Raw genomic sequence first — 12,731 nt, forward strand, 5'->3', positions numbered from 1 at the left:
GTTCTTTGTTGAGCCTCTATCCAAGAGAGTTCAAAAGTATGTCTAGACGCACTCATAAGTTGTTGAGTTGTTTAGGTATTTGGTTAAGCGCATATCAGAAGTGGATCCTATAAGGGAGGAAGACATTAGGACTTCAAAACTCAAACGAGGAGTATGATGGGCATGCATTTAGCCAAAAGAAAATACACAAGAAAGGACATCTAAATTTGAATACTATGGAGAATGTGAATGTAAATTGATCTTCAAAGTTTCTTGGCATATCTTTTAAACTCTTTGCAAGTTGATTTTTATAAGTCTTACGTTTGTAAATTATGGAGTAAAACTAACTGATGATTCTTCTTTAGTTTGTTAGCATGAGATTTATTTACAACAAAAAAAGCGATTAATGGATGATACAATTATTCCCATATTGTATCATCCCCATACAAAAGAAAATTAAAGAAAACACAAAAAATACAGAGAAAATGGTGGCTGTTGAAAAGATGGAACAAGTAAAATCAAGCATGATCCTAAGCTTAAGGGAGATAATCCGAACAGAATTAGCAGAGCACAGAGAAAAAACTCAAATGAATAAATTGCATCTTGAAAACAAACTACCTCATATTATAATAAGGTTTTTGGATGAAGTGGGGACATCAAGGAAGGTAGATGGAGATATTGGTAATAGTAAGGCGAATAAATGATATTTATAGTATGTGATCTTCATAGTACGTATGTTAGTATTTGACATTTAGGGTCGTATTTGAAAAGTTATGTGTAATTACCTGGAATATAAAAGTATATAACCAATTTACCTTTCTGTTTAGCTTTCTAAACTATTTTAAATGATATGAGCTCACCAAGCCTCGCAAAAGATTTTGACAGAACTTGTAGAGAAATCCAGACTGAAACTATTAATGATTATACGTTAGCTCTAAAGTAAGGAGATCATTTAAAGCCCATCATCGAATTACTACATTCAATCATTTCACATAGAACTTGGTTGGAAACTGAAGATTTGATGGGAAGGAATCCTTTCACAAGTGATAGAAAGAGGGAACCATTTCTCACCCAGCCCTACCTATTCTGCGTATTGGAGAGAGAGGCTAGAACCAAAAAAGATCAGTTTTCACACATATGAGGCATGCAGAAGTTATGGAACGAGCAGTAATTATATACTCTGGTAATTATATGTGTTATAACAGTGACCTGTTTGTTTACCATAATGTAATTACAGTATAAATTTCACTATTATATTTTGTTGGACAAGTGTAATCACATTGACCAAATACGTTTTTTTCACATTAACAAGTAGATCAGTTTTACCGTGCCACAAACATATATGTAAATAATAAATATCAAATATTAATTTATAATGAGATATTTAAAATAAATATTTTTATGTAGAAATGTTAAATAATTATGAATTAATAAATAATATGATAAAAATAACGGTAGCTTTCAAATAAATAATATTGTTACTTAAATTAATTTTAAAAAATCAATAAAAAATTTAATTTTTGACCAGCTCATCTGAATGTAAGATATGAGTAGAAAGTATTTTTTTTATAATAAATATTTATACTATCTATTAAATAATAAAGCTAGTAAAATACAAAATAAACAAATTTTAATGTGTGACAATTAGAGATATAAATAAGAAGTATTAGATATTATTTATAACTAGGTATTTAAACACCATATTTTTCTTTAAAATAAAATTATAAGTTAATAACTATTATCGTAAAGAATAATCGGTATCTTTACTATCTTTCCAATAACTAATATTTTAATTTAATATAATCAATTAAAGTTTAATTTAATTCCTTACGAACTCATATGAATATAAGATGAATTTTATGATTTGTTATACTTTTAAATAACAAAAGTATAGATATGAGTTTAGAAGGTATTTCTTCTGAATAATTATTTACACTAATGAATAAAAAATAAAGCTAGAAAGATAGAAGTTATATTTAACAACTAAGAAAATAAAGAGAGAGAAAAAAGGTAAAATATAAGAAGTTATGAAATTATATGAAAGCACATCATAATCAACACGTTGATAAGATTAAGAGAAATAGTAAAAAGAATATTTACTTAATATATTTGAAAAACAAAGAGAGAAAAAAGAAAATTAGAAAAGTGATACTATTAACTTATAATTACATAATGTTACCACCAATTCTTACTTTCCCCTTGAGAATTGAAGAGTATAGTTACACCCCTTCAATTACAACATATTTCATGCTGACAAAGTAATTACTTGACTTAACAAACATATCAAACTGTGTAATTACACCCAATTACATACAAATCAAATTTATAGGCGGCTTTTCAAACATGCTCTTGTTTATTCTCTAGCTAGAACAAAGCAGAATGTCAACAAATGAACCATATAGGCTATAGTTGATATTAGACTAATTATCTGTGTATGAATAAGTCTGAGATTTAGACAGCTCCTAATTTTCTACAGGCAAATCATTTACTGCTAGAATGAAAAGAACCTGATTAGAGAGAAATGGACATGGAAAATTCATATAGTAAACCCCAGTTAATTTAGGATGGAGATGCAATTGATCGATTAATTTTGGTTGTTGAGGACTTCTGGATTTTTAGTAGTTTTTACAGATAATAACCAGTTGGTGTATTAATGCAAAATGACAAATAATGAGTTAAGAACACTTGATTGGAAGAACTTAAGATCCCCGATTATAAAGTTGCACCGAAGAGAAAGAAAAAATTTCATATCTGATTCTAAAGTTGCACTTCAAGCATAGAAGAGTTTTAGATTCAATCCCAAAACCCTAAATTTATAACGTCATATGCGAATTTTGAAGTGATCAGATGCGAAATTCTGAATTGTGTTTCGAACTGGATAAATTTTTACAAATTTTTGTGCAAAGCGAGTATGACTTCAATGGTAGACTCACTTTCCCCCAATTTATGTTGGACTAAATTAAATGGGCTCAACACCTGTGAGCCCATCTTGACTGGTGTAAATATTAAGAAGTAAAAACAATCATGATTTATCCCATTTTTATGTGTTTATTTATATTTATTACTCGCTCGTATGCTTTACTTGCTTTTTCATATAATCTAGAAATTCACATCCAAATATTTAATTGCTTTTTATGTGATTTTTTTTTTAACATAGGATTATGCATCTGCCTAAAAACTAGTTTTATTCGAGCATATAGTACTTGGCATCTAGTTTAAAGCCATAAAATCAGCTCATTGATAATTTTACAAAGCTGCTTATTGGTTACTACTTACTACATGATTGTGTAAGTCTAAATCCGTTTTATTATGAAAGTTACATTGCTTCTTTCACTTATGAAACTGTATTGTGAGTGGTGTCTGTACCTTTTCCTCAATTGAATTTGAACTCTAACCTAGTTAATAAATAAATAGCATCGCTACTGAAGAGGAGATGGACTAAGGAAGCAAAAAAGAGGAGATGAACTAACACTTCTGATAGGTTATGTGCCTTGTTATGTTTTGATGATTTAACAAATTTAATGACGAGAACCAGATGGGGAACTTGTTACACATCCTCAAAGTTATGGCTGCTTAACGGGCGGATCGGGCGGTTATTTACTCTTAACGGTTTGGCTTATCGGTTATCGATTTTTAAATGTATTAATCCGCTAGCCACCCGATAAGATATCGGGCGGATTGGTATCGGTTTAGCTATTATCGGGCAGTTATCGGTTTAGTTTCAGTTGATTGAAACTTATCATACTTCAACACAGTGTTGGGGAGTACATATTGCTGGAAATTAAATGAGCCATTTCAAACCAACTGTGTTGTCTTCACATTCTTGTGCATTGATCTAATTACAGTTGTAACTTGTTCAATCTAATCTTCACTCGAACAAGACGAAAGGAGCACTTTTGTTGTTCCACCATCTGGATAGCAACCTCCATCTATCATTTCCTTGAATATTTCTAATCATCTTTGGTACTGTTTATTTTTAGAGTATGCTCCAAGTCTGGAAGTCCAAGTAACCACATTTGGCTTCAAGTTCTTAGCATGAAGTGATTGGAAAATCTCTTCCATTTTTTCGATAAATCCTGATCATCCATATGCATTGATCAGGATATTGTAGGTGCTGATATCGGCTACATAAGGTTCAGCTTCGATGACAGTTAATAGTTCTTCTATTTTTGAAAACTAACCAAGACGACCATACAAGTTAAGCATGTTGTTAAAAAGAAAAATATCTAGTTTTACCCCTTCTTTCTACATCTGCTAAATTATACCATGAGGCCATATTACTAGAATCAAATACTGGATATCAAAAGAGAAGTAATCTATAGAGATCCATCAATGTACCCATAATAAAAGATTACTTTGGGTGAAATACCTTATTGGAAAATAAACAGATGATACTTCTTTTATCTTCTCATACTACATTCAAGTAGATGGTAAGGGATTGAGAAGTGCACAACAGAATACATCAACAGTATCATTTGAACATATTTCTTACTGTTTAAAAAGATGATAACTGTTAAAAAAACAAAAACACAATGGCGAGAGGGGGAGGGAGAGGGAGAGGGAGAGGGTTGGCGAGTCGGCGAGAGCCGAGAGGAAGAGGCGAGATGGTGAGTGGGAGAGGGAGAGGCGAGAGGGTTGGCTGGTGGCTGCTGGGTTTAGATGCTAGGGTTTCTAAAGTGTAAATGTTAATAGTTTCATACTGATTATTGGTCTCCACTCTTTGGTGGGGAAGAGACTCAATGGCCAATTAGATACTTCCAAGCAATCACTACAATTCACTTTGCACTTCCTACAATTATCCAGAGCAGTAATATAGATAAAAATAAATTTTATATATAGATATATATATACTTAACGGATTAACAGATTATCCGTTAAAAAAATTGAATAATCAGCCCCCAAACTGATAAGCCGTTAATAAAAAAAAATTCAATCGTTCCGCGTCCGTTAAACCGTTAACCCGATATCAATAAGCCATTAAGCTTCGGTTTTGGTTAGGTTTTCGGTTTCGGTTCAGTTTTGAACATCCCTACTCAAAGTGCTCAAGAATAACAAGTACCAAGTCAGACACAATTTCCAACAATCAGAGTCGAAGAGATGACAGGAGGAACAGATGGACATCAGTTCCCTTGCTGACTGTACCAGTCAACTGCTCACAGCTGTAAAGTTGCTGCAACTGTTCCTCTTCTCACACGCAACAGTGTGACCAGTGCAGTAGCCACCTTCTAGGGCATGCCTTGTACCGGATATTGCTTGCATCATCCAAGTGACATCACTTGGACATTATTAACATGAAGCAATGAAGAGAATTGCACTTGCACATTCCAGAATCAAGAAAAATCTTCTCTAAAGTGTGTTGCCATCTTGCAAGTGACTTCCAAGCTTCAAGAACAAAGAACAATATAACGAAGGACCAGTTTCCAGCATTGTATTATTATATGTCCCTAGTTGTGTTGTACCTTTGTTAGTGTGATTTACTTGTAATTCCTATTTAGCTTAGTTAGAAGCATTGTGTAGGAAACCTTTGTACAAAACCTTGTGTTTGTATTTTGACTAGAGTTAGTCGAGTTGTGAACTTTATAATAGAGTTATTACAAAGAGTATTATAATAGAGTTATTATAAGTGAGGGAGGGATTAAGAGTTTAATTCTTAGGTTACAATAGGTTGTAATCAAAAAGTTGCTCAGTTAGTGAAGTTGAAATCCTACGAGTGTAGGTCGTGATTTTTAATCCCGTGAGCTGGGAGTTTTCCATGTAAAATACCATTATGTCATTTACTTATCTCTTTGTGTGTGTTCTGCAGGAACTGATAGAGAACCCGGTTCTCTATACAGTTTGGTGGACCATAAGTTTCTATCAATTAATATCAGAGCAGGTTCTTTTTATCAGGCTAACACCTAGAAAGGATCCTCATGGCTGCTCTACCAAACTTTGAAGAAGGTTAATCTACCTACAGACCAACAAGATTCAATGGCCAATACTACGGATGGTGGAAGACAAGGATACATGATTTTATCATGGCTGAAGATTCAGAGCTCTGGGATGTTATCTGTGATGGACCCTTCGACCCTATGAAAATCACTGGCAAATCAGCAGTGACAGTTTCAAAGACAAGGAAGGAATACAATGATGCTGACCGCAAGTCTATAGAGAAGAACTTTCGAGCAAAAATGATTCTCGTCTGCGGTATTGGACCAGATGGATATAACAGGATTTTTGCTTGTCAATCTGCCAAGGAGTTCTGGGAAGCCCTCCAAACAGCACACGAAGAGACAACTCAAGTCAAGCAGTCGAAGATTAATATGCTCACCACTGAGTATGAACTCTTCGGAATGAAGGATGATGAGTCCATTCAGGACATGCATACTCGATCCACCTCGATTATCAATGAGATCCACTCTCTAGGAAAGATCATTCCTAGGAACAAACTTGTCAGGAAAATACTCAGTGTATTACCTGGTTTCTAGGAAAGCAAAGTGAATGCTATCACAGAGGCAAAGGATCTACAAAAACTGACCATTGATGAACTCATTGGTAATCTGAAAACTTATGAAATGAAGAAGAAGAAGAAGAAGAAGAAGAAGAAGAAGAAGAAGAAGAAGAAGAAGAAGAAGAAGAAGAAGAAGAAGAAGAAGAAGAAGAAGAAGAAAAAGAAAAAGAAGAAGAAGGATCATAAAAGAAGAGAGCCCAAGAAGGAGAAGAACCTGGTCCTCAAGACAGACAACAATGACTCGAGTGGTGAGGATGCTGATATGGCTTACTTGACAAAGCAATTTCAGAAAATGGTTCACTGGAATAGAGGTATTCCAAAAAGGGGCAGCTCCAGCAAGCCAAGAGGGTATGACCCATGTCATAAATGTGTAAAGCCATGACACTTTATCAAGGATTATCCTCCCCTCAAGCAAGACCAGTACAAGCATAACACAGACAAAGCAGCCAAGAGAAATCTGGTTCCTCACAAAAGATTCAAGAGAAAAGAAGTTGCTGACAATGTTGTGAAACAAGCTCTTGCTGTATGGGGAGATTCTTCCAGCAAGTCTGGAGAAGATGATGCACAAGGAGATACCTCTATGATGGCAGTTGAAAGTGAAGCAGCTGAATATGATTCTATCTTTGCCCTGATGGCAAAATCTGATGATGATGAAGATAATGATGATGATGAGGTAAACTTTCTAGACGTTCAAAGAAATCTTAAGTCTTACTCTCAGAAAAAGCTTATATATTTGGCAAATATTTTAATTGATGCTTATCATAACCTTATAAATGATAAAAATGCTCTAACTATGGAACTAGGAGATGTAGAAAATGAGAGAGATGATCTGATAATTGTAGTGGCTGACCTGAAAGAAACCATTGAGGATCTAATAAAAGAAAAGAATGTTCTGGTTAAAAAAATTAAAGATGTAGAAAATGAGAGAGATGACTTGTTGATAGTAGTCATGGACCTAAAAGAAACAATAGATAATTAAAAAGAGGAAATAGTTCTGGGATTATCCAAAAGGGAAAGGAAATTGCAAGTGAGGCACACATTAAGCTTGAAAATGAACTCGAATATGTGATATCTAGTCTGTGTGTTGAACTTGAAAGGAACATACAACTTCAAGAGATCTAGGCAGAGTCAAAAATGACCTAGAAAAATCTCTAAAGTAGACCTGGTCCTTTGATACAATCACTGTCATGTTTACAAGCAAGGGTGGGAACAAGTAGGGAGTCGGATTCCAAAAGGAAAAGATTCCCTACAATCCACATAGCAAGAATGTTATTGTCCTTGATAATTGGCTTTGCACTCACTCTGGCAACACTGGACACTTTAAAGAAAACTGTAAGGCTAGACTTCAGTCCCAACGAAAAAACAAGGTGTTTGTTGAAAAGGTAACTACTGCTAAGGAACACGGTCCCTCTATTAAAAATGTGTATTGCCTGCCTGAACAAAAAGAAGTTTAATTCATCCCTTTCCTCATTACAAGGGACCCAAATTTGTTTGGGTTCCTAGGTCTAATCCTTGATTCTCTTGTGCAGGAAGTAGTCAAGGGAAGCAGCCAAAAATAGTACATGGATAGTGGATGTTCCAAGCACATGACTGGAAGCATCAATGATTTCCTTTCACTCAAAGCCCTGCAAGGAGGGAGTGTGTCCTTTGGCAATGGCAAAAAGGGATACATTTTGGGAGTATAAAGAACTGGGAAGACATTCACCCACTCAATTGAAAATGTGTACTATGTAAATGGCTTGAAATACAGCTTATTGAGCGTTTGCCAAATCTGCGACAAAGGGAACAAAGTGGAATTTGTGTTAAAAATCTGCACAGTCACAAATCTTGTGACTGGTGAAGTGGTCCCGATGGAAAAAAGATACAAGAACATTTATGTTGCTGATTTTGAGTCCTTCCAAAATGGGGATGTCACATGTCTGAGTGTTGTTGATGATGATGATGAACTATTGCACAGAAGATTAGGTCATGCAAGTTTTACGTTGCTGAACAAATTGGTCAAGAATGACCTGGCTCATGGCCTACCTAAGTCAAGTTTCAAAGATCACAAGGTGTGTGATGCATTATGTAAAAGAAAAGCAAGTCAGATCCTCCTTCAAGCCCAAAAAGGAAGTTAGCACCTCAAGGCCACTTGATCTCCTCCATATGGTTCTGTGTGGACCTATGAGGGTGCCAAGTAAAGGAGGAAAGAAGTACATTTTTGTTATTATGGACGACTATTCTAGATTCACCCGGACCTTATTCCTCAGAACCAAGGATGAAACTTTTCCAGTGTTTGCTGCTTTCGTGAAGAAGATCCAAGTGAAGATGAGCCATAATATTATGTGTATAAGATCTGATCACGGCACATAGTTCAATAATGCAAACTTCGACGAATTTTGTGCTGAAAATGGCTTAAGTCATAATTTTTCAGCTCCAATAACACTCTAATAAAATTGTGTTGTGAAGAGAAAAAATAGGACTCTTGAAGACATGGCAAGGACAATGCTGATTTAAAGTGGGTTGCAAAAGGTTTCTGGGCAGAAGCAGTTAACACTGCATGCTACTTGGTGAACAGGTGCATGATCAGGTCCCTCCTGAACAAAACCCCGTATGAACTACTGAACGGGAGAAAACCCAAGCTAACACATTTAAGGACATTTGGCTGCAAATATTTTGTCCTTAACAATGGTAAGGAAGCACTTGGAAAAATTGATGCCAAAAGTGATGAAGGAACCTTTCTTGGCTATTCATCACAAATCAAAGCCTACAAAGTCTACAACAAAAGAACTCAATGTGTTGAGGAAAGCATACATGTGATCTTTGATGAATCACACCACCTATGTGGGAAAGATTCACATGATTAGATTGATCAAGAAAGAAAGTAATCAACGGTTTCCGGTGAAGTCATTGATATGGCAAATGGAAAGGCTGACATGATGAGTCACGTCAAGGAATCAAATGAAGATGGTGCAGTTGTATCTCCAACTGATGTAGAGAAACATGGTCCCTCAATCATAACAACTGAAGTTGAGAACAGAGTTTTTGATGTTGTGCAAGGAACCCCAGATGCTGAGCTGAGAAGCGGGACTCATGTCAACAGTGGATCACATTCAAAAGAACCTGGATCTTCTCACAATAAGATTCAGGTGTCCAACTGGAAGCACAAAAGTTCACACCCTCTTCAAAATGTGATCACTCCTCCTGACTCAGGGATTTAAACTAGATCAAAGTCAAGAAACTCACTTACCTTCTCAGCCTTTCTCTCTCAAATTGGGCCCAAACATATCAAGGAAGCATTGAAAGATGTTGACTGGATTATTTCTATGCAAGAAGAACACCATCAATTTGAGAGGAACAATGTATGGCACATGGTTCCTCGACCTACTGACAGAACTATTATAGGAACTAGGTGGGTATTTAGAAACAAACTTAATGAGTTTGGAAACATAACAAGGAACAAGCAATGTTAGTAGTTCAAGTCTACAATCAAGAAGAAGGGATTGACTATGATGAAACTTTTGCTCCAGTTGCTCGAATGGAAGCCATCAAAATCCCCATTGCCTTTGCATCTCATATGGAATTCAAATTTGTGATGACCCAAAATGTCATCTTTAAATTTAATAAGAAATTCTATATTCTAAGACCTCAAAAAGCACTAATTATCATTCCTCGACTTACGTGCGTAGTCCGTACAATTTTTCGGAAAGTTTTTATGTGAAAAATGGATTAAAATGTGAAATAGAGCTTTAAAACTCAACTGAGTTGACTTTGGTCAATATTTTGAGCAAACGGACTCGGATCAGTGTTTTGACAGTTTCGGTAGGTCCATATTGTAATTTGAGACTTGGGCGTATGCCTGGAATCGAATTCCGAGGTCCCTAGCCCGAGATATAAAATTTTGATGAAAAATAAAAAGCTTGAAAGCTTAATAATTTTTTAAGAATTTACTAATGTTGGATTTATAGACACCGGGTTCGTATTTTGGTTCCGGAGCCTGGTATAGGTCTATTATAATATTTATGACTTGTCTGCCGAATTTGGTGAGAAACGGAGTTGATTTGATATGATTCAGACGTCCGGTTATAAAAATATAAGTTTTAAAGTTTTCTTGAAAATTTCTTTTGATTTGGTATCCGATTCGTAGTTCTAGGTATTAGTTTGGCAATTTGATTGCGCGAGCAAGTTTGAATGATGTTTTAGGATTGTGTGCATATTTGTTTTAGAGCCTCGAGGGCTCGGGTTAGTTTCGGATGTGCTACGGGATGATTTCGGACTTAGCAAATCTGGTTTTCTGCAGACTTCAGGCTTCTGGTGTGTTCTTCTTCGCGTTCGTGAAGGTACTCTCGCGAACGCAAAGAGCAAATTGGGGCTGGCACATTTTATGCTTCGCGTTCGCGACAGAGTGAATGCCTTCGCGAAGGCTTAAGGTGCAAAGCTTCACGTTCGCGATCGAAGCCTCGCGTTCGCGAAGGAAAAGAGGCTAACCAGGAAATTGCCTTCGCGTTCGCGAAGGCCAAACCAGGCAAGCTTCGCGTTCGCGAAGTATCCCTCGCGTTCGCGAAGAGTAAAATTGGGCAGCACAAATTTTGTGCTTCGCGAACGCGAGGCACTGACCGCGTTCGCGAAGGGTAAAAATCCCAGAAACAGAACTTAAGTTCTAGAAATGGGGTTTCGACCTATTTACAACCATTTCCAATTTTTGAGCTCAGGTAAGGCGATTCTTGGGCAATTTTTACGGGAAAATATTGGGGTAAGTGTTTCTTATCCTATATTTATTATATTTTATAATTTCATACTCATTTATATCATGAATCCGTGAATTTATGGAAGAAAACCCAGATTTTTATAAAATCTTTCAAAAATGAAAATTTAAGATTTGAAGGTCCATTTGATATCGGAATTGAATAATTTTTATATGATTGAACTCGTAGCGAAACGGGTGTTCGGATTTCGCAAGTTTTTCTGGGATTTGAGACTTGGGTCCCACTGTCGAATATTTAAATGAATTTTAGATTTTTATCCGGAAAATTATAAATTCATATGGAATTAATTCCTATGATTCGTATTGAGTATATCGAATTATTTGTGAATAGATTTGAAACTTTTGGAGACAAATTTAAAAGGAAAAATTGTGGTCGAGTAATTGATTGGAATTTGCGAAGCGAGGTAAGTGTCGTGGTTAACCTTGACTTGATAGAATATAACCCTTAAACTATTTGTTATGTGAAATGCATGTGATCGACGTATAGGCGAGGCGACGAGTATTTATATGTCGTTAAATTAATTGTTTGCATAATTACTTAAAAAATTGTAAACCGTTTTAAATTATGAATTAATTATCATAATAACTGTTTCTCTCCTACTCTTTGTCAAATATTAATTCTTGAATTCCTGCATTAATTGTTACATAATATTTGAATTATGTGTCTTAATTGTTATTTGACATTTAGCATATTAAATATTAAACTGCCTATTTTCTCCCTGATTTCCATAATAATTTGCTATTTGTCATTATTTCTTTCATAATTAAATCATAATTTTTGTATGCTTGTTGTCTTATAATTTTAGATTAATTATTGCATTTATTGAGCAAATTTCTTCTATAAGAATTGGTAAATGGATATATTGGAATATCGGGTTGCACGCCGCAACAGACTTATTAAAAAGTTCATATTGGAGGATCGGGTTGCACGCCGCAACAGACTTATTAAAAATTAATATTTGGGGGATCGGATTGCACGCCGCAATAGTCTTATTTAAAAGTCAATATATATACTTGATTAAAAATAATTATATGAGAGGATTGAAAATGAATATATTGTGAGAGCGGGTTGCACGCTGTAACAGAATTGAATGTGAATATATTGTGAGAGCGGGTTGCACGCTGCAACATAATTGAATGTGAATATATTATGAGAGTGGGTTGCACGCTGCAACAGAATTGATGAAAATGATAATTAGTTATGACTGCTGAGTTGGCTTCAATTATTATAAATGAGTTACCCAATTTATTTCTATTATTTGTTGTTACTAATATTGCGTACATGTTAATGTAAGTGACCCGCCTTAGCCTCGTCACTACTTCGTCGAGGTTAGGCTCAGCACTTACCAGTACATGTGGTCGGTTGTACTGATACTACACTATGCTACTCAGGCGCACTATAGACTTGCTCGGATTTCAGCTACTCAGAGGAGACTTGAGGTATAACTGCACGACGTCCGCAGTTTTGAAATCCCTGTCTACTCTACTTTAGTTGTGTGTTTATTTCCATATAGATTT

Source organism: Nicotiana tabacum, chromosome 2 (genome assembly GCF_000715075.1).
Source record: "Nicotiana tabacum cultivar K326 chromosome 2, ASM71507v2, whole genome shotgun sequence".
Taxonomy (NCBI): Eukaryota; Viridiplantae; Streptophyta; class Magnoliopsida; order Solanales; family Solanaceae; genus Nicotiana; species Nicotiana tabacum.